Genomic DNA, 11,796 nt, shown 5'->3' with positions numbered 1-11,796 from the left:
TGGTAAAAGCCATTGTAAAGCTTTATGAAAGCTTGTGAATTTCACTAGGTCATAGTGGATTAGTTTAGAAAATCCTTGGTTGGATAATCAAGGTAGTGGATGTAGGTCTTGGATCGAACTACTTTAAATTTATATGCACTGTCTACTTTGTTTTTATTGTCATCGCTTTGTCAATTATTTCTTCTCTTGCCAAGAGCCAAAAAGTGCTATTCATCCCCCCTCAAGCACATTTACTTAGGACCAACAAGTGGTATAAGAGCCTAACCCCTGTTATTATGGTCTAACACCCTTAGGAAGATCCAAATGGCTCTCTAAAAATCCATAGTTGCTGAGGGACAATCAACAAACAAACCACCTTTGTTTGATGGCTTTAACTATCCTTATTGGAGCACTAGGATGTCAATATACATTAGAGCAATTGATTATGAAATGTGGGACGTCATAACTAATGGACCCTTCATTCCCTCAACCTTAAATGTAGTAACCAATGAGATGATGCCTAAGCCATGGTCTGAATGGACCGAAGTTGAAACTAAGAAAGTCTAAATAAATTTTAAGGCTATCAATACATTGCATTGTGCCTTGACTCCCACCGAATTCAACAAAGTATCAAGCTGTACAACAGTTAAACAAGTGTGGGATAAGCTTAGGATTATCCATGAAGGGACTTCTCAAGTCAAGGAGTCCAAGATAGCCCCCTTGACCCATATTTATGAAATGTTTAAGATGGAGCCTAGTGAAGATATCACTAGCATGTTAGATAGATTCACAAACATAACAAACAAACTTAGTCAACTAGGCAAACCAATACCCGACAATGAAATTGTTAAAAGACTTCTTAGAAGCCTACCAAAAAATTAGAAATCTAAAGTGACTGCAATCCGAGAAGCCAAAGATCTAAATGTTATTACTCTAGATGAGATTTGTGGTTCTCTCCTAACTCATGAGCTAGAACTCAAGGAAGAGGAAGAAGAAAATAGGAGGGAAGCAAAAGAAAAGAAAAAGAGCATTGCACTAAATGTCACCTGTGAGACCTCAACCCATACAGGCTCATAACTATGCATAGACGCAACAACACGGGCCAAGGGTAGTTTCGTCATTTCTTTTAAAAAGCTCCCATAATAAGGTTTTCTGATATTTTAAGGTCTAAATAGGTGAAAGACTTAATAAAGAATGTGTAATGATGAAAACACGAAGAAAACTAGAAGTTTCAATAATTTCCACCATAGGGGCAAAATGGTCATTTTTCACCTTGGGTCAAAATTTTTAAGTTTCGTAAACCTGAGCATGTCTAGACCATTATGGACTTGTTTTAGTATCAAAAGAGTAAAATGATTGCACCAAGGATTGAAGGAGAACAAGTTAATGTGCTAAGGGCATTTTTGTAATTTCAAATGGAATGGATAAGCTTGAGCTATAAATTTTTTTTTTCTTCTAGCAGCTTCTTCATTCTCCAGTAGCTTCTTCTCCTTTTTCTTCTTCCATTTCACGTTGCTTCCATCCTCCATGGAAGCTTGATATGAAACTTTCACAACTTTCTTTCTCTAGCTCTAATTTTCATACCCTTGTGCCCTTTTGACTAAAACCCTTGTGCTCTTTCACTCTCTCACTTTAAAACCCTCAAAAAGTCCTTGTTCAGTACTTTCTCTCTCTAGTTGGAGGTTTTAAAGAGAGATAGAGAGATTTTTCACATTTGTTTGGAAGCTATTGGAAGAGAATTCAACTACAAAGAAACCCTAAAGTGAGTGATGAACTAGGCTTGGTTTTAAGTTGTTGATAATGGCTAGTAATTGGGATTATGAGTAGTTTTATTGTTGAGTTGTTTACCCATTTTTAGTGTGATTAGAGTAGTGCAAACAATAGCCATTTAATGGTGGTTGGAAACTAGTTAGGAATTACTAGTAGAACCCAATTCAGAAAAGAGTTTTGGAATGGCATTAATGCCAATTTGGGTTGGTTGTGATGTTTTGTGTGTATAGGTTCCAACAAGGCCTCACATGTCCATTTGGAGCATTAGTTGAGGTTAGAGTCAAGTGAAAGATCAACAAGACCGGTGAGTGAACTGCCTTCAAAACTTGTTTTGGGGAATATAATGTATTTGCCACACATTTGATTGAATTATCAAGTTTTTCATATAAATAAGTGCCTTGGGAACAAGCTTTTGCTAAATGGTTTTATGTTGTGATATGTGATTGCTATGGATTCATGCACTATTGCATTATGATGATAAATACATATGTGTGTTGTGCATGATGATTGATATTGTGTATGATTTTGATGAAGTGCCTTCACTTTGATGAAGATTTTGACCACCTTCCCCTTAGAACTAGGAAAAGTGGTAAAAATAAACGTTTTAGCCTTGCCTCTTAGCTTTTAATGGTCCAAAAATCAGGTCAATTGAACTTCTGTAATGGAAGATATAATAGAAAAATTGAAACACATGTAAATCGATACTATTTCTCACTACAGCGAGAATGAACTTCGTTGTAGCGAGAAACATTCTGTCCTACATGCTACCCTATTTGGTTTTTGACATATTTTTCACCCATTTAACTTCATGGATTGATCATGGGTTATTGCAACACTATGAGTTATTAATCAAAGTTTGAAATGAGGGGGTTTTTGTAAGAAATTAAATCAATTGCATTGTTTTTTAAACAAGTGCGTCATGATTTCCAAATTCTTCCTATTGATTGCTTGTTCCCTTCTTATGTTCACTCATTGAGTTTCGTACTCACGTTTTTAAAATTCATGTTTTCAGATTTTGAGGCAGTTGGGACCTAGATTGAGTTGTACACATATACTCGTTTTCTTGGTAGGCACTACGGCATCTCAGTAGCCGCATCTTCACTGTGTTCACTCCGCTGGAAGTCAAGAGTCATTTTGTTTTATGAGTACATTCATGTGATGTAAAATAGTAAGATACGTGTCTTAGATGAAATATGTATATTTTAATTGTTAATGCCACCATTTGTTGGAATGATAACACCATTTTGGGTTTATATTAATGAAATTCTTGATTGCTATAGCCCATTATTAAAGTGATTATAAGTTGGAATTATGAAAGGTGACTTGAGAATAGTTGATGGGATGTTAACCAATATTACATAATAGGCTTGCTTGGGCTTGGTGGGATATGCCCATTGCGCCTATGTGCCTGTCATGGCTTGAGAATTTGGGCTGTAAAAATGTTGGTATCAAAGCTCTAGGTTTAGTTAAGTCCTAGGGATTCTCATGTCAGTCAGCAGAGTTGTCGGAGTTAATGTAGAGTCTTGTTTATGGCTTGTGACTGCAGCACAATTCATAAACAGGAGGCTATATAAACTCTTATTTCTAGTAACCTACCCTTTTGCTATCGTCATGTAAGGGCATAAATGGTATCGCTGCTAGGGTTTGAGATGCCACCCGAGACATAAACCATTATTGAAAAGATTTTTTAAGCAAATGCTCCTAATGAAAGGCCAATATAATGATATATTCCTCCGACTAAGGATGGAGGAAGGTGGAGCTAGACTGTTAAGTCCATAATAGTTTATTCATTTGGTGGAATTATGATTTGAACCCATGGTTAAAAAAAATTAAATTAGAATTAAAATTTTAGAGATTATGGATTGTATTTGAGGTCAATATATGGAGGACGTACGATAATGGTAATAAGAGCTATATTTTGACTGGAATGAATAGTGATTGTTATGACTCACTTGATGTTTATAAATTTAAGTATCGAGGAAAAATGTAAACCAATGTTTATGTGCACGAAGGTAAGTGCACTATGTTAATTGAGCTTGACATGCCCCTATAGAAATGGTGTGGGCATTTGAAATATTTTATAAAAGTATAAGTGTTGAATATGTGTATAGTAGCTTAAATGGAGTTGGTTTTGATTTCAACTAAGTGATTGTGAGGTTTCAAGGCTTGGATTGAATTATCGTGGTTTATGGTTATAATTGCATGAATTAGCTCAAGGGTGAAAATCATGGATTATTATAATTGATGTGTGGTCATGAAGTAAAAGGCTAGTAAATGATCTACTCTAAGGATGAGCTTGAATTTTGCTATGCTTAGTGTGGAGCTAAAGGATTAAAGGACTAAATATGGATTTAGTAGTTTGAAATTAAATGACATGGAAATGACAAAGTTAGTCTAAGTGCCATACGGAGTTCTATATGAAGATTGATATATGAATTGCTTTAAATGTCAATTTAAAAATATGTTGGTTCAATATGCAACCTATGATGTAAATGATTAGTCTTGAATGTGACTTCCCCAAGGGTAAAGGACTTAAAACATGTGGATTTTCGAATATTCTCTAAGAGGAAGCTTCTACATCCTAAGCTTAAAAAATTTTGATCTTATGACTGCAAAAGCAAGATACCAAAATTTAGTGAATTATCTATCTTATGGATGTAATTGGTTAAGAATTGATGAGTAAAGTCAATATCTTAACACTAAGTGGTGTACAATTTGATACATGTGTACCTAAAAGTAAATTTGGAGATCATTGCTTAATCAATTTGCACTGAATGTTGTGGTAAAGGTATATGAATGTTGGTAGTGAAGTATGTCCAAAGCGAGATATGTGGAGACTAATGTTCTGATCACAAACTTGTGATAGAAAGCTAGTTTTTCAAATTATGGCTTTCATGATCATAAAATATATGGAAGTTATCAATATGTAGGCATACACTTGGAGTTGTACATCTTGTGATCCCCATGCATCATATGGAAGGAGATATCCCATATAGGAGTTTACCCTGATTTATGGTTACATGCCTATAGGCTTGGCGTGAGATTCAAAATGCCCTGGCATAAATGTGGAATGTATTGTGAAAGGTTGAAAAGCCACATATACCTTAACAAGGTCAACAACATGAATGAGGGGGAAATATGAATGTTGATATGCTGAGCATAAAGAGCTTAAGGATAATTAATGCAATTACACCAAGTTAGATGGTATGATCAGAACTAAGAACACGGGCATCTTGAAAAATCTTAAAATAATGTCCAGTGGGGTTAGTGAGCTAAAGTGTTATTGAGCATACAATGAACGATTAAAGTTATGAGTGGCTTTGAAGATAAGCCTTTGATTGATTAAGTTCTCAATGGAACCCTATTAAAGGAAGTGTTTAAGTGTTTTGGAAGTGTATGGAAAAGCATAAAAGAATATATTAGCTTGACTTGCTATAAGAGGTCGAAATTGGATGGCCATGAGTGGCTTGTGAACAATCAAACAATGTAAAGTATGTGCTCATAAAGGGAGCTATGATTGGTAGAGAAAGGTGGAACTTTAGAATTTCATTGTCATAGTTATTAGATTATATTTTGTATTATATGATATAACGTAGAACATCAATGATGAGGTTGTGTTCAATGCTTTAAGCCTTAAACTATAAGATATGGACATGTATCCACCTTGTGGATACCCTGATGAGATAAATTCGAAAGATTTTTCACAATGATAAAACATTAAAGCTCAAAGAGCAAATGGCTATATAGTCAAGTTGGGCTCGTGACTGATATGTCACATAAGTATAAAGATATGATAGAAGCATAAGTATACTTGAAAATGTTTGTTTGAGGCAATGATTATCCTACCATTTTGTAGACCTGATGAGGTTCTGATCTTGACATAATCGTAGACTCAAAGCATAAATTGTGAAATGTGTTTCCCCAAAAGTTCCAATTTATTTTGAGTAACTATCAAGGTAAAGTGCTTGGTAAGGATAGTGGAAGGTCAAATTATGCTTCAAATGTTTAGAAAAGGAGGGTGACATGGTTTGATAAAATGATACTACCCTTGGTAAGGGAATAGAAATACGTTACGGGAATTACGGACTTAAAAAAAAAAAAAGATGATGATTTGAGAATTCAAGTACTCATATACAAATAAAGATTTGGTAATGAGACATGACCTAGAGATGGAATACTACAATATAAATTTTGACTAAGAAAATCGACTTATAAAACACGTGGTGTTTGGAAATGGTGCCAATTAGTGGTTGACTCTTGTATGAGAATGGAATATTGAAATCAACTTTGTGTATTCACCATAAATAATGAGCATGATCTAACCAACCAAGAGAAGAAATGATTCTAAACTTGATTGTTGGTTATTTTTGTTTTACATATGGCTTATTGAGCTTGATATGCCTAAGGCTATTCGAAGTTAAAATTTTTGGAAATATATCTGTATGGATATATATGTTATATATTGGTATAAAAGCTCATGCAGAGTTAGTTATAATTTGATTCGATGATGATAATCTATCAATGGTTATAATGCTAGACAATGATTAAGATAATTTATCGCTGATTTTGGCAGTGAACAAGTGGATTATAATGTTGTTAGCTTAAAAGTAAGTGTTTATACTTTAGGTATGAGTTCATTAAATTCTATTATATCATGATCAAAATTGGTGTTTTGTTATAGCCTGAAAGGCTTGGCATATGAACTAGCTTAACTATGAGCTAGAAATTGTTAGGCTATTATGAAGTACGCAAATAAAAAAGTATGACATGAATTTAATATCCTAAGGGGCAATGGAAAATGATGTATCGGTTTTGGTGTAACTTCAATATATATAGTTTTGATATATAAAGATGTGGGGAAAAGTTTACAACTTATGAGTAAAGGTGTGCATTTGAATTCATGTAATTAAAAGTGTAAAATCTGCCTTGATTGGCATAAAGCCCATGATTCATAATGAAGGATTCAGGATTTAATTTTCTAAGGTAAAAGGGCTAAAGAAATTGATTTTGAAAAGGTCTTAGTAAATGATTCCTTGATTTTAAAGTACACTTAAGGAGAGGTAAGTGTCAAATTTCATCTTCGGATTGATAAACTAATAAGGTTACAAGATTTAGCATTTGGAGTAAATTTGAAGAATTTCAAGTTAGATATGTTGTATGTGATTGCTGATGAATAAATTAACTACGACATTGGAAATATAGAAATGATCAATAATCAGGATGAGACTTGGAAAGGAACCTTAAAGGAAAATTTTGAGCAACTTTAACTTTGAGAAATTGAGTTATTGATTAAAGAGATTGGCTAAGACCAGAAGAGGTATGTGAACGTCATGACTTATTGAAATGCTTCATGGTATAAGTTATGATTTATCCAATAAGCACTTTATCATGAAAGTACGGAAGTTTTGTTTTTGGGAATATGGTTACTAATGGTTACCGGATTTGAATCGTCCATGATGTTCAATATATATGAATAAATAAAGAGTGTTGGATCCTTATGTATTCTGAAATTCTTGAATGGAATTTGTATGGAGGTATGTAAAACGGAATAGAGGTTGGTTGACCATTTAGACCCATAGTCAATGGTGGAATAAATGCTTGAATGTTGGAAGGTTTGATAAAAGATCAAAGTAAAGGAATTGTGGATGGTTAAGTAAACATGCATGATTGATGATTTAAGGATGATTTGATTGAGGTGTGACCGAAATTAATAGCATATTTGAATTCTCTTCATAAGATAAAGAATGATATTGTTTTGATCCAACAAGAGTAGTACACATAATTATATATTATGACATCGTTGACTTTTCTATAAAGATTGGAAGTTGATATAATGCATAAACCAAGATTCTATGTTAAGAATGCCCGACAAGAGTGATGTGACAGAACTTGAGAACTTTGATTATTCACCTTACATCGATTTAAATTCGATGAGGTAACATGGGAGGCCGAGGAGGAGATGCAGACAAAGTATCCCCACCTCTTTGATGCTTAGAGGTACGTTACCTTATAGTTAAATTTAAATTTGGGGATCGAATTTTTATAAGTGGGGGAGAATGTGAGACCTCAACCCCTATAGGCTCATAACTACGCATAGGCGCAATAACACGGGCTAGGGGTAGTTTCATCATTTCCTTTAAAAAGCTCTCAAAAAAAGGTTTTATGATATTTTAAGGTCTAAATAGGCGTAAGACCGAATAAATAATGTGTAATGATGAAAACACGAAGAAAACTAGAAGTTTCAATAATTTCCACCACAAGGGCAAAATGGTCATTTTTCACCTCGGGTCAAAAATTTTAAGTTTTGTAAACCCGAGTATGTCTAGACCATTATGGACTTGTTTTAGTATCAAAAGAATAAAAAGATTGCACCAAGGATTGAAAGAGAACAAGTTAATGTGCTAAAGGCATTTTCGTAATTTCAAGTGGAATGGATAAGCTCGAGCTATAAATATATTTTTTTTCTTCCAGCAGCTTCTTCTCCTTCTTCTTCTTTCATCTCACACTACTTCTATCCTCCATGGAAGCTTGATATGAAACTTTCACAACTTTCTCTCTCTAACTCTAATTTTCATACCCTTGTGCCCTTTTGACTAAAACCCTTGTGCTCTTTCACTCTCTCACTTTAAAACCCTCAAAAAGTCCTTGTTCAGCACTTTCTCTCAATAGTTGGAGGTTTTAAATAGAGAAAGAGAGATTTTTCACATTTGTTTAAAAGCTATTGGGAGAGAATTCAAGTACAAAGAAACCCTAAGGTGAGTGATGAACTAGGCTTGGTTTTAAGTTGTTGATAATGGCTAGTAATTGAGATTATGAGCTGTTTTATTGTTGAGTTGTTTACTCATTTTTAGTGTGATTATAGTAGTGCAAACAATAGCCATTTAATGGTGGTTGGAAACTAGTTAGGAATGACTAGTAGAACCCAATTTAGAAAATAGTTTTGGAATGGTATTAATGCCAATTTGGGTTGGTTGTGATGTTGTGTGTGTATAGGTTCCAATAAGGCCTCACATGTCCATTTGTAGCATTAGTTGAGGTTAGAGTCAAGCAAAAGAATCAACAAGTCCGATAAGTGAATTCCCTTTAAAACTTGCTTTGGGGAATATAATGTATTTGCCACATATTTGAATGAATTATCAAGGTTTTCATATGAACAAGTGCCTTGGGAACAAGCTTTTGCTAAATGGTTTTATGTTGTGATATGTGATTGCTATGGATTCTTGCACTATTGCATTATGATGATAAATATATATGTGTGTTATGCATGATGATTGATATTGTGTATGATCATTGTAACCGTGTGTGTGCACGATGTGGGGGATGCACATGCCGGTGATGATGGTGGTGTGGGAGATTGATGATGATAATGCCCGTGTGCACAATGTGGGGGGATGTACACGATGGCACTGATTGTACACGATGTAGGGGGCTGCACACAATGGCACCGCTTATGTGCACGATGTGGGGGGATGCACATGAGTCGGGTGTGATTATGATGATATTGATGTTTATCTATGTATTTATGCATATCTATGCTTATGAAATGAAAGTTCATGAATATGATATATGATTGAAATGCATGTGAAATTTGGCATGANAAATGCATGTGAAACTTGGGATGATGAATCTTGAGAAATTCCCATTTTCTTGCAAATTAATCTTTATTGCAACACCAAATGGATTTTTTGTGCAAATGAGGCCCTTTTTTTACTTAGGTGCCCTGCTTCTCGCTGCAGAGAGAAACATTCTGTTTTGGCAGCAGAAAACTCGCTGCAGCTAAAATAAATCTCACTGCAGCGAGAAACTCTCGGGTTCTAATGCAATGCCTTCATTTTGATGAAGATTTTGACCACCTTCCCGTCCGAACTGGGAAAAGTAGTAAACCTAAAAGTTTTATCCCTGCCTCTTCGATTTTTAATGGTTCAAAACTCAGGTCAATTGGACTTCTATAGCGGAAGATATGATAGAAAAACTGAAACACATGCAAACTGATACTGTTTCTCGCTGCAGCGAGAAACATTCTGTCCTACATGCTACCCTATTTGGTTTTCGACATATTTTTTCACCCATTTAACTTCATGGAATTATCATGGGTTGTTGCAACACTATGAGGTTATTAATCAAAGTTTGAAATGAGGGGTTTTTTGTAAGAAATTAAATCAATTGCATTATTTTTTAAACAAGTGCATCATGATTTCCAAATTCTTCCTATTGATTGCTTGTTCCCTTCTTATGTTCACTCACTAAGTTTCGTACTCATGTTTTAAATTTTATGTTTTCAGATTTAGAGGCAGTTCGGACCTAGATTGAGTTGTACACATATGCTCACTTTCTTGGTAGGTACTACGGCATCTCAGTAGCCTCATCTTCACTATGGTCACTCCGCTGGAAGTCAAGAGTCATTTTGTTTTATGAGTACATTCATGTGATGTAAAATACTAAGATATGTGTCTTAGATGAAATATGTATATTTTAACTGTTAATGCCGCCATGAGTTGGAATGTTAACATCATTTTGGGTTTATATTAATGAAATTCTTGATTGCTATAGCCCATTGTTAAAGTGATTATAAGTTGGAATTATGAAAGGTGACTTGAGAATAGTTGATGGGATGTTAAGCAATATTACATAATAGGCTTGCTTAGGTTTGGTGGGCTATGCCCATTGGGCCCATGCGCTGGCCATGGCTCGAGAATTTGGGCTGTGACACCAACAATCTTGAAGAAGAACTGAAAGAGCTATCCTGTGATGACGACGAAGAGTTGGCACTTGTTGTAAGAAAATTTAGAAAGCTTATCGGTAAAAGAAACCAGAGATTGGCTAGAAGAGGGTTTAAAAAAGATCAAGGTTCTCCATGGAGAACTAGAAACAAAAATGACTCAAACAAAAAGGATAAGCTAACCTACTTCGAATGCAAGAAGCCTGGACATTTCAAGTCCGTATGCCCATTGCTAAAAGATGAGACTCCAAAGAAAAACAAGAAATCAAATAAGGCAATGGTGGCAGCTGCTTGGTCAGACAATGACACATCAAGTTCTAAAAGTGAGGAAGAAAAAGCTGAGGAGAGAGCAAACCTATGTTTGATGGCACAGGATAATGAATCCGAGGTATCCTCATCCCCCTATGATATTTCTATTGATGATTTACAACATGAGTATGAGTGCCTTTATGATGAATTTGAAAAACTCTTTTCAAAATACAAGACTTTAAAGAAAAAGACTACATCTCTTGAAAATGATTTGGAAAAGATAAGAGAAGAGTTCAATTCTATTTTTGAGCAAAGAAATTTTCTACAAGTTGAGTTAGAACATTCAAAAATAGATTTTGAAGTTTTAAAATTAGAGTTGAATAATAAATCTGAAGCTTTGCAAAAAACGCTTGATGAAAACACAGCTCTTAAAAGTTTGAAAAATGAAACTTCAAAAAGAAATGTCTACTACAAGAAAAATTCGACTAATGCATTATCTAAGTGCTATACATGTAATAAAATTGGTCATTTATCATACGATTATTTTAAGAAAAGAAGCACGTAGAAAATAAGAAAAATATGGGTTCCAAAAGGATCCTATATTGCAACTAACAATCAAGGACCCATCAAGGTATGGGTACCTATAAAGAAAAACTGAATCTGTCTTGTAGGTTAAGCTGCACTTAAAGGAGACATGTTCAAAAGCTCAACTCAAGAAGAAGCAGCCTTGGTATATGGACAGTGGTTGCTCAAGGCATATGATAGGAGATGAAATGCTATTTGCTAAACTGGACAAAGGAAAGGGAGGAACCGTATCCTTTGGTGATGATTCAAAAGGTAGAATGCATGGTATAGGAACGATTGGTAAGAACTCCCAAACTCAAATCAGTCATGTGTTATTGGTTAAAGGCTTGAACCATAATTTATTGAGCATTAGTCAATTGTGTGATAAAGGATTTAAAATATGCTTTGATTCAAATAAGTGTGGAGTGATAGATATAAGTACTAATAAGGTCTCATTTATAGGAAGAAAATTAAAGAATATGTATGTTGTATTTCTTGAAGATCTTGAAATGAAT

The sequence above is a fragment of the Theobroma cacao genome, chromosome 9, assembly GCF_000208745.1.
Source record: "Theobroma cacao cultivar B97-61/B2 chromosome 9, Criollo_cocoa_genome_V2, whole genome shotgun sequence".
Lineage (NCBI taxonomy): Eukaryota > Viridiplantae > Streptophyta > Magnoliopsida > Malvales > Malvaceae > Theobroma > Theobroma cacao.
This window is presented reverse-complemented; position numbering follows the sequence as displayed.